Source organism: Mercenaria mercenaria, unplaced genomic scaffold (assembly GCF_021730395.1).
Source record: "Mercenaria mercenaria strain notata unplaced genomic scaffold, MADL_Memer_1 contig_741, whole genome shotgun sequence".
NCBI lineage: Eukaryota > Metazoa > Mollusca > Bivalvia > Venerida > Veneridae > Mercenaria > Mercenaria mercenaria.
The window spans coordinates 26,855-38,601 of record NW_026463639.1 but is presented as its reverse complement, the minus strand read 5'-3'; positions in this window follow the sequence as shown (position 1 = coordinate 38,601).

The following is an 11,747-nucleotide window of genomic DNA, read 5'->3' as shown; positions in this document are numbered from 1 at the left end:
AAGCCAAGAACAAAATTTAACGGCGATGGCAGTTGTTCGAGTTAGATTCTGAGGGGTTAAAAATTGAAATGGTCTGATACTAGATAGATATTTGCTGTGTTGCATATTGCACAAACGATTAATTACAAGTCCAATGGAAAGAAAGGCATCAGACTTCACTGCGAGGACGCCAAACACCAGAAGAAACACTCGAGTTGTGAAAACTGGGAATGAGGTGAGATGATTTTTCATTATCTGTTTATAAATGCTTAATCTATATGGAAGAGGTACTAACTCATAAGCATCCATGACAAGTATGCCTCAAATTCAAATAAAAATAAGGGTATTATTAAACATACCCCTAAAGGCTGAAACAGAGTCGTTAACAGTGTCACCTGAACTTCATACTTTATTTTATCCTTAATTCTGGCAATTTTGGCATGGATGTGACCCCACCCTCTTCCTTTCTTCTGTCTTCTCCTTGCTTTACTGGCCATATACACTGTTGCTTGCTGGGACTGGTCTGTTAATTCTGAGTAAATATTAGTTTAACTTGCCCTGAACTTATGAGCCCAGCAGCAAAGTGTCAGTTTAAACCAAAGAAGCCAATTTGTTAGGGCAACTCGTGCCCATTTTTTTTTTTTTTTTAAATTATATGGTCTAAATTTGGGATTTGTCTTATGGCTCTACTGTATAGACTAGTTTTGTATGTCATTTTATAATGGGTCCATTTGTTTACTTTCAGGTTCTTCTAATGGTACTAAGAACACTGAATCTATGCAAGACAGGGTGGATAAACAACACGCCATAACCAGTGGCACATACATAAACACACACAGCATTGCCAGAAGTTACATGGATGACCTAAGGAAAAATCTTAAAGGAGTCTGGACAGATCTTATCACTGTATACCAGTGAGGCAACAGACAATAACAATGATAAGAATTTGAATGTAATTGCATTGTATATTGTGAAATAATGTGGAAATAATAAAATTACAAATTAATTTTTGAAAAATAAGGTCTTGAATTGTTGTTTGCAGAAGTCTCCAAAACTGAAATACAGAGGACTCTACTTATCAGGGAAAGCTTTGTACAGTACTTGGAAATTGCTGTATTTCAGGACCCACCGGGGGCCCTATCGGCCCCCAGGCCCCCAGATATTTTTTTCAGTATTTTCAGTTTTTCCAACTTTCACCCATGTTCCGGTCAATAACTTAACTTAGGAATGAGCTATCATGATGAAACTTGGTGTATAGAAAACTTATATAAAGTTGTAGCTTGGGATTGGTTTTGGGGTTTCTGGGATCAAGGTCAAGGTCATTGTTACTATAAATAGGGTTAGGGTTAGGTTAGGGTTAGCATATCTTCTACATGCATGGAGGGATTTTGATGAAAGTTGGCACAATTGTTCACCATCATGAGACGGAGTGTCATGCGCAAGAACCAGGTCTCTAGGACTAAGGTCAAGGTCACACTTAGAGGTCAAAGGATACAAGAATGAAAACTTTGTCTGGAGCATATCTTCTTCATGCATAGAGGGATTTTGATGTAACTTGGCACAATTATACACCATCATGAGACAAAGTGTCTTGCGCAGTTCCCTTCTTTAGAATTACTTCCCTTTGTTGTTACTATAAATAGCTTATATTGTAACTTTTTCATTACTAGACGTAGGGAAAAATCGAGACCACTTTTCTGTAGTACAACATGCATGTTACATCCAATTTTGAGGTGTATTTTGACCAATCTCTACCTGGTAAGGATTTCTATGTGGACTTACAATTTTTTTTTTTTTTTTTTTTTAAGATTAACTTCCCTTAGTTGTTACTATAAATAACTTATATTGTAACTTTTTTATAATTGACCGTAGGGAAAAACCAAGATCACTTTTCTGTGGTACAATATAGTTGTTACTTTCTAATTTTAGGTGTATTTTAAGGTATCTCTACCTGGTAAGGAGTTTTTTTGTGGACTTAGAAAAACAAAAGAATTAAAATGATTACTAAACAACCACAAAATTAAAATTACATCTGCAAATACAGGTGCTAGAGTAAAGAAATTTGCTGTGACGGGCGTATATTGTAACATTCTGGCACTCTTGTTAATTCTTATGAAAAGTGTTGAAAACCTGGTTTCGTGGCATTGCCGCGTTTCTTGTTTATTTTAAAAACATGACGCAGGATAATCTGGTCTACACGTATATTGACGGGTAACCAATTGAGAGATTTAAAGTGCTCTAGGCCAATGTGCGACCTAACATCAAGGTCCAGAACAAACCTCATTAATTTATTATGTGTGGTTTGAAGCTTGGATTTAAGTAACTGAGTCAGAATATGGTACCATAAAGAACAGGCGTAATCAAAATGACTCTGGATTAGGGTCATGACAAGAAGTTTTTGGTGTGTTGAGTAAGATAACGTTTCTTCCGATATAGATATTTAACTTGCGTTAGCCTTTTTTAATACGGAACGAGCCATGGAATCGAAAGATAGGGTCTGATCAAGGGATGCACCAAGATATTTGACAGATGGCCAGTGACAGTGAAGTTATCATATTCAGTTGGTGGCCTTTACTATAACCCAAACGTTCGATATGATTTCAAATCTCTTGGTAAGTGTGGAACCAGTATTGTCGGTATTATGGTCTCACGACAGGTTGCTAAATATCTCACAAGAATAAAATTAATAAAATTATACTAAATTGTAATGTACATGTATACGAAATACCATTGACAAAATAAAATATAGAGTTTAAAAGGGCAAAACGAACAAAAAAGGGCTGTCTATTCGACAGCTTCTTGGTAGAAAAAGGTAATAAAATTATGCAACTGGCTGAGGAGAAACATTGGATGGGATCTATGATAGAATGCAGACACTGTGTACAGTTTTGATAACAGTATTCTATTCTGAAAAGATCTTTATGGAGATCTCTCATACACATGGAACACACATTAGATACTGGACTATACCCCCTTCAATAATAACGTTCCAAATGATAAATATAACAATTTATTGATATTCTGATATCTGAATTTTTCTTCTGTGGATACAGAGTTTTGGTATTTCCTTAGAATTCCTAGGTATGCAGACTTCGGAAAAGTGTTGCCAAGTATAGCTCACATGGTGTTTTCGTATATTTGACACAAGTTGAGTATGTATGTTTAACACAAGGGCATCTTTTAAATTCGTCCTCTTTCAAAAAAAAGAAAGAAAGAAATTTGACCAATAAATAATAAAATCTTTAAAAAGGCCTTTTGGAAGCAAAGAATACAACCAAGAATAATAGCAGACTCGGTCTGTTCATGAGAGGTATGGAATCGTGCAACAGCTCTCAAGCCCACTAGCACCGGCTTAAGCGGAACTCTATTTACACATATGTTGAATGGACTTCATTATCCCAAAGAACCAGAAAATATAATAACACTGAATCCAAGTATGGGGAGACTTTTACAGCCGCCAAAAGATTGAATTTGTGATATTTAATAAAAATCTGTAAAATGATCCTTTGGAAGCAAATAATGCAACCAGGAAGAATAATAGCAGACTCGGTTTGTTGATAACTTTTTAATTTGACTGTCGCACGTTATAAAATTATGCTAATAACAAGTTTTGCGAGCAAAGCTATCCTTTTTTCTATTAAAATGATCGACGCATCGATAGAGATGCCCATGCAAAATGATACACTTATTTTATCCTTGGCTTGTACGACTTACATTTTTATACGCCCGAAGGGACGTATTATGTTATGACGCTGGTGTCCGTCTGTCCGTCCGTCTGTCCGTCCGTCCGTCCGTCTGTCCGTTAGCAATTTCGTGTCCGCTCTGTAACTCTTGAACCCCTTGAAGGATTTCAAGGAAACTTGACACAAATGTTCACCACACCCAGACGACGTGCAGAGCACATGTTCCGGATGTCTCGCTTCAAGGTCAAGGTCACACTTAGGAGTCAAAGGTCATATCAGTTTGTTTCGTGTCCGCTCTGTAACTCTTGAACCCCTTGAAGGATTTCAAAGAAACTTGACACAAATGTTCACCACACCAAGACGACGTGCAGAGCGCATGTTCCGGATGACTTGCTTCAAGGTCAAGGTCACACTTAGGGGTCAAAAGTCATATCAGTTTGTTTCGTGTCCGCTCTGTAACTCTTGAACCCCTTGAAGGATTTCAAAGAAACTTGACACAAATGTTCACCACACCAAGACGACGTGCAGAGCGCATGTTCCGGATGACTTGCTTCAAGGTCAAGGTCACACTTAGGGGTCAAAAGTCATATCAGTTTGTTTCGTGTCCGCTCTGTAACTCTTGAACTGCTGGAAGGATTTCAAAGAAACTTGGCAGAAATGTTCACCACATTGCAACGATGTGCAGAGCGCATGTTCCGGATGACTCGCTTCAAGGTCAAGGTCACACTTAAGGGTCAAAGGTCATATATGACTTTGCTTTGTGTATATTGCTCTGCATTGCAGTGCTCTTGTTTTTATTTGGCAGATCTCTTTTTTTGTACTTACAATAAATTTTTTTTTAATTACTTCCCTTTTATGTTACTATAAATAGCTTATTTTGAAACTTTTTTATTATTGGCCGTAGGGAAAAACCGAGACCACTTTTCTGTGGTACAACATGGATGGTACCTCCAATTTTAAGGTGTATTTTTACATACCTGTACCTGATAAGGATTTTTTTTTAGACTTTGAATTTTTTTTTTGTGGACTTAGATTTTTTTTTTTGAAGTTTTCCTTTTGTTGTTCCAGTCCTTTGGGGCTTCAACAGTCAAGTTCTCCCGTCCTATGATGTAAGCCTTTGGGCGTATATTGCCCCGCTTGGCGGCGCTCTTGTTTCTAATGGCTTTGTCGGCAGAAAACTTGCAATGCACATGTCCAGACAGAATACCATGTAATTCTAGATAAAATGCATACAATATATTACTTTGGACTATTCATTTAGGGTTCTTCAAGTCTATTGAAACCATTTATGCATTATAATAATTATCTCCATATCTACAAGTAAAATGCAGCACGTGCAATTGACAACAATAAATAGACAAAGGCTAAAATTCATTTTGTATACACAATTATATATATGTTCAATATTATAAATACAGTACGTGGCATTAGTTTCCTGCGTAAATATTTTTCAATTCACATTTTTTTCCAGTAGGAGTCTATCAGTACAACATTCCATTTGATTTTTAAAAAAGATCAGAGGATATGTTTGCAAAAGAAGAACATAATGGATTACTGTTAAGCGGGCACAGTTGTGCAGAGGTGCACATAAAGGACCATATATGTAAAATGGGCACTGGAATACAAATCAACATGAAAGGATACAGAAAATCGTGAAATAGAACTAAACTATACGGCCTTTCCGTCTCACCTTTCTCGCAAACCGTATTATGCAATTTCTGTAGCATTTTTTTTATATTTGAAACATCAAGATAATGAATAAAATCTGTTAAAAGGTCAGCTGAAGGCTCACATTTATGTGTATCGCATTTGACTGCATTTCATTTAATTCACTATCCGTCAGGGGAGGTAACTATAGGTCGGATGGTGGTCTAGTGGTAGCACGCTTGACTGTCAATCAAGAGGTCCGGGGTTCGAATCCCACTCCAGGCACTGGATATGTTTTAAGTGTCTCCCACCAAAATGGATTTTCCCAGGAAAGAGGACTTCTCGTGTATCGGTGCTATACACCGGGCACATTAAATAACCAGGTAGTCTATCCGCAATAAGCTAGGCTAAGTTCGCCGGACAGGCCTGCATATAAAAAGGATTGGGGCGGGGATGTGGGTGGGGGTTTTATCTCACTCCGTCCCTCTGGTCAGGTCGCTCTGTGTCTGTACTAGTAGAGGATGAATGTCGCGTCCATTGCGCTATGCAAAGTTCCTTTGAACGTGTTTATCATGAAAAGGGCGCTATAATAATAATAATAATAATAATATAACTAGAGCCACGGATCAGAACTATGAAAACACATGGGTTCGTCAGACTTGTTAGGTACTTTTTCATGCCTTCCGTCAATATAATTGCAACATTTTCAAAGAAACTCTAAATTGAAAATCACTCATGCACTATGACGTCATACATACTGAACATGTGTTTCGATCAATGAATACATGTTGTTACAAAACTCATCATGATTTAAAAATTACCACTTACTATGAATGCAATAAAAAACTATGTATAAAAAAAACCCTCATTATATTTTTCAAAATAAAGTACAGTTTTTTTACAGTTGACAATAACCATCTCATAGATGTTTACAAGGAACCTGAATTACTTGATCCATCAGTTTCACACGCAATACTACTCCAACTCCCTTTTTCCAAGATCAATTCGTTCCTGGAATTGTCTCCGTTTATACATGTATACAGCTCAGCCCCAGTTTAATTCTATTTACTGAGAGGCTGGAAGTAATTGTAGTTCTTTTAAACTTTGCATCTAATGAGCTTGCTCATATCTTAACAGCCTGTCTCAAACAAAGCTGTTATAATCAGTATTGATTGTTGGGCAGTGCATTAATTGTAGATGTAGAACTACTACCGGTTGGCATTAAATTGTCCGCATTGAGTGTACGGGTTATTAATAAAACCCGGACCGGCCCGGCCCGGCCCAAACCGCGGAAATAGCCGATTCCGATTGTACGGAAACCACCGGAAACTTACGGACGGAAGGCTAATATAATTACGAATGATATCGTGTCGATATCAATTTACATATTTAGAATTTAGTAAAAAACACTGAACTTTATGATGCCCGCGAGGAACTTCTTTGATGAATGGGTTAAAACTGCGTGTTCTCTCTGATTGCAAAAATGTCTTAATATAATTTGTAAACTTGTACACAGGAAGTCGTTACACATAGCGTTGTTTTGACGAGCCTTCTAATTAGTTCCCGAAAATTTCTATCGTTATCATTATATACTATTTTATAATCACGTTTTGTCCAAAAAGTTGTTATATTCCTCTCGGGCCTCAAAGAGTTTTTGTTTCACCTGTGCATCCCCAAAGCCTAAATAATTCTTTGTGTCCGGTAACATGCCTAAAAAATAGGCAGGTTTTTTATATTTTTTTGTTCAATGAGACTTTACGGAAATTATTTTTATTTAAAACAAATGAATACGAATAATTTCTAATATTTTTAAAGAATAGAATGAGCAGTTTTTAAAAACTTTTTAACAAAAAGTTTTTAAAAAATCTCAAATACCATTAAACATTTAGGGTCATGTAAAAAAATTAGGATAGGTCGGGAAACCGATTACGCACGAAGAATGCAGCGTTGAATATTGAAAAGTTATACACACGGCACCCCATATTTTTAAAATATTCCTGTATAAATATATAGAAACAAATACTGAGATAGGTTTGTTCACGCAGTATTCTGAGTATCTCTTGAACTTAGTCGACTGAATTGACGTACGATGAAAGTCACAAATTGAATATATTGTGGCACATTGCAGTTTGTGGCATAGCCTTTGCACTTTCGATAATCGATTTCATATTCGGCAGGTTGCTATTATGTTTTAACATCTTTTTTATTTATTTTTTTTTAAGTTTGCAAGTAATCTCTGAATAAACTGGCTTACTTAAGTTATATTCAAATCATTTCAAAACTATATAGAGTAGAATCGAGATACAAATTTTACCTTTTTCATTTTTGTACAGATGTCTCGTAAACCGGAGGTCGCGGGGTCGAATCCTGTCAGCGGATTTTGACCGTGACTCCAACAGTCCCTTCTTTCGGTGCGAGTACTGGTTAGTTTCAGGAAGCAGTCATCGAGTGTATTTCACATTAGTTGGTGAACCAGAGCTCGGCGCGAAAAAGAAATATTTTAAATGGGAATAAAATTACCATTTAACTGCACTCAATATACAGAACGATTCACACTGTTTCGTGAAAAAAGACCAAGTAAAAACTTGTTAAGGTTCGTTTGGATATTTACCAATGCTCTACACTTTCAGATTATGCATTTAGATACTTCAAGATTAAACTTCAATGGTTAGACATATCTTGCAAAACTTTGCAATTTATTTAGGTTGATTTGATATATTATTGTAAACAGAATGCCTTTTCAGTCAGTTTGCTAACTAGTGCTCGGCATGTTTGATACATAACAACTGAAGAATCGTTTGAGCCCGCTAATCATAATTTACAAATAAGTCTGGAAAAGCAAAATAAAACTTTGAATGGATGTTGTTTCTTCAAATCTCACAAATTTCTTCATTAAGATTTTTTTTTTTTGTAAGTTTATCAATATCACAATGTACTGCAGACGATTTACTCTAACATTGCTTACTTTACTATGGTCACGTAACCACACCGGAAGTGAACTGTACTTGGATCTATATTGAGCAGCTTTAATGCTGTCGCATTCTGAGACCCTACGTTTTGTGAGGTTTTCATTGGTAGAACCAAACCTATTGTAATTATGCAAATTAAACTGTTGCTCTTTTTTTGTATACAGAGTAATTGTACGATAGTTTGCAGTTTTTTACGAAAGATCTGAGTGTAATTAATTCTCCAGCTAAAATGGTTTGTTAAACTGTCCATGTGTGGCTAAATCCATAAAGCATCTCAGAAAAGTTTTAACCTTACAAATTTTTTCAACTTTACGGTTAAGAAAGTGTAATGAGCGGGATTTTCCAAAAAAAAACAAGTTGCATCCCTCATAACTTGTTTAAATAATAGTAAAAGTTGATCTTCACCCGATATTACATTGTATTGAAAAGTTAAAATTTGTACTCCTTACGCAAATCGCGTCCAAATCGCGTCGTGAAATCAAATTTTAGCTCAACCCTAAATATATATAGTTGTGACGTTTCTGTTTTTACGGAGAATAATTTATTTTTTGGGTTGTCCATTATATCCAAAAAGTAATTATGTTTCAATTGGTATAACAGGTCCATTGAAACTTATATGTTTTCAAATGGAATGACGAAGTAGTGTGTTCTTTTTTTCACAAATACAATTATGATAAAAAAAAATGAATTGTAATATGAGCGAAAAATACACAGGGGTCTCCTTCTTCGTTTTCGCTGTATTGTCTCAATTTTCTCCTACCCTATTTTCACGCGCAGCTATTGCACACTCAATTTTTACATACAAACGCTTGTATCTAAGGGAAAAATAAGTTAATCACTAAAAAAAGTTTACAACAGCATAAATTTCATTTTAATTATATTCTTATTTTGTCAGCCATTTTCGATTTCTTTCCGATCTTTATTGTTACGCGTGTATACCTGAATACATGTTACACACAAAAGCGGCGTAATGAAAAACATTATATAGTACTTCTTATTAAACATTTTACTGGTCGTTCGCCACTTAGTATGTAGCTTTTATTTTCTGAAAATGTTCCTGAAATGTTTTTGAATGAAATAAAATTATAAAATGACTATCAGGTTCATTTTCATGCTGCGGTGCTAGGAAAATTTTGATTGTGCATATCAAAGTCCTGACCAACTTAAAAAGTCAGAATTAGCCGGGAAGAATTTTTCCTGTTGTGGCCTTTTAGGAATTTAAGCCCATTTTCGTCAACATTTTATTATACATTTACATTAAAAATACTAAACTCTTTCTCTACATTAACTTACAATTGTCGCATTGAAAAATATTAGTCACAGATAGAGTTATTTTGAGGGATCACCCTCTCATGAATACATTATTTATTTTATTATATCGAAAAATTAATGAAATGATTTATTTAACATTAAAAAAGTTATTACTTACCAAATAATGAAGACAGAATTAAGGAGACTTTACTAGTAAGCACTTAGAAATTGTCGCGACTTTGCTGTTTAAAAATACTTTTTGATAGGTATAGTCTTGAGGTTACATAACGCTGTATTTATGGGCATACTTCAACAAGTAGTTAGTAGTTAGTTAATTTCCAATCTGATGGTGAAATTTTCAATTTAATATTTGATGAAAAATTGTTTCCATTTTTGCATGTAGAACAAAGCATTCAAAAGCAGAAAAGGAAAATAGGCCGGGTTCACACATGTATGAACACAAGATAAAGTAATTTAATTCTATGTATAAATAAGCGCATCGTCTTTTAATCAGTACGAAAGTATCGATCTCTCATAGGGAGACATGAAAATGTAATATCACATGCGCAGAAAAACAAAATAGCGTTGTTGCGCATGTGATATGAAATTATTGTTTTTATCATTAAATCTATATTTATAGTCCTTTCCATTGTTCTAGATGTAGTCACATGTTCAACGATAAAAAGTCGTATTTTCTCGAAGGCGGAGCCAAACACACATATTGACTTCCAGCTGTGACGTCCACATGTTAACATTGTGTGAATAGTTGTATAAGCATAGCATAAGCATAGTTCGTAGTCCGACCAGACCGGGTTTTTTTTTTTTTTTAAATTCTGTGTTAAAAAGATATGCTAGTATTATTTCAAATATAAAAGAAAGAGAAATCAAAAATTAAATAATCTAAAAACAAAAATAACGTTAGCAGTAAATTGTTAAAACACGAAAATTCATTGCTATCACTACCCTCCCATTTATCCATATTAGATATTTACCGTTTTTTTTTATTGTTTTGTTTTAAACAGACTGAGCGGGCATGTTTCTACAACTTACTGTAACTCCGGGTATCATCTCCATACATATCACCCGGTTTTGTTTAAAGCTAAATCATATGATTTATCATTTGAGTAACATTTTATGATATATTTTTTTCAGTTTTCTTGTATTTCAGGAACAAAGACCTGTGTTTGTTTTCTTTTTTTTTTTTTTTTTCGATTGTTTATTTTCCCGCTTTTCTACTAATTATAATTAGTTTATTATCTTAACTCTTCTGCTATATAAGTAAAGTTATATCTGAAAATTACATTTTGTTAAGCATATTTTTCTTTCCATTCTAGTCCAAACAAAATATCCGCCATTTAGTTTAAACTAACATTAATTTGACAGCCAGGGACGGACCGATTTCTAATGTTGGTAAAACTTGTGGTCCAACCCTTTTTTATTTTCGCACCTTTGCTAAGTTACCGAATGTATCTTAATGTACAGTGGTATTATATATGTCTTGATGTAATGATAGTTTGCTGTTGTATATATTTATCTCTACATATTATCTGTATATTATTGTCTTGATGTACATTTACCATAATGTCTTGTGTGAAAATTACAATAAAATATGATTAAACTAAAGACCTATTACATAGAGTTATACCTCTTCTGGAAATGTTTACTTTGATACTCTTTATGAAATTTTGTAATTGCCTCCCTTTAATATGAAAAAATGTAAAAAGTGGACTATTTTTTTAGCTTTTAATATAATTTATTAGTTTATTTAGTTTTATATTCAAATTTGAATACTTCAACAACCTGAAACAAATGGCAAGCATGAAAACAGCGCATAGCTTCAAAGTTCATCTATTTTCGAGATACGCAAAAGGAGTATAATAATAATTTCATAAACTTACATTTCTAGTTAATTTTCGCAAAATGTGTACTTATCAATGCAAATCTTTGACAACCTTAATTAATATAAGAGTGTTTATATTCATATGTTCCCTAAGGCAAGATATTTTCATTAAATTAATACTTAATATGCTAAAACGCTATCTTGGTCGGGCAACCAAATTTTATAAATACTTCCAGTGCACGGTATAGACCCCTTCGCCGTACTACACAACCTCGTGTCACATCGTTAGGTGTGAAATAACGGCGTACCATTAACTAGCCTGTCCAGTTCTGTTGAAAGTATCCTGCAAACTGCTATCTCGTGTCTGTCCGGTACACA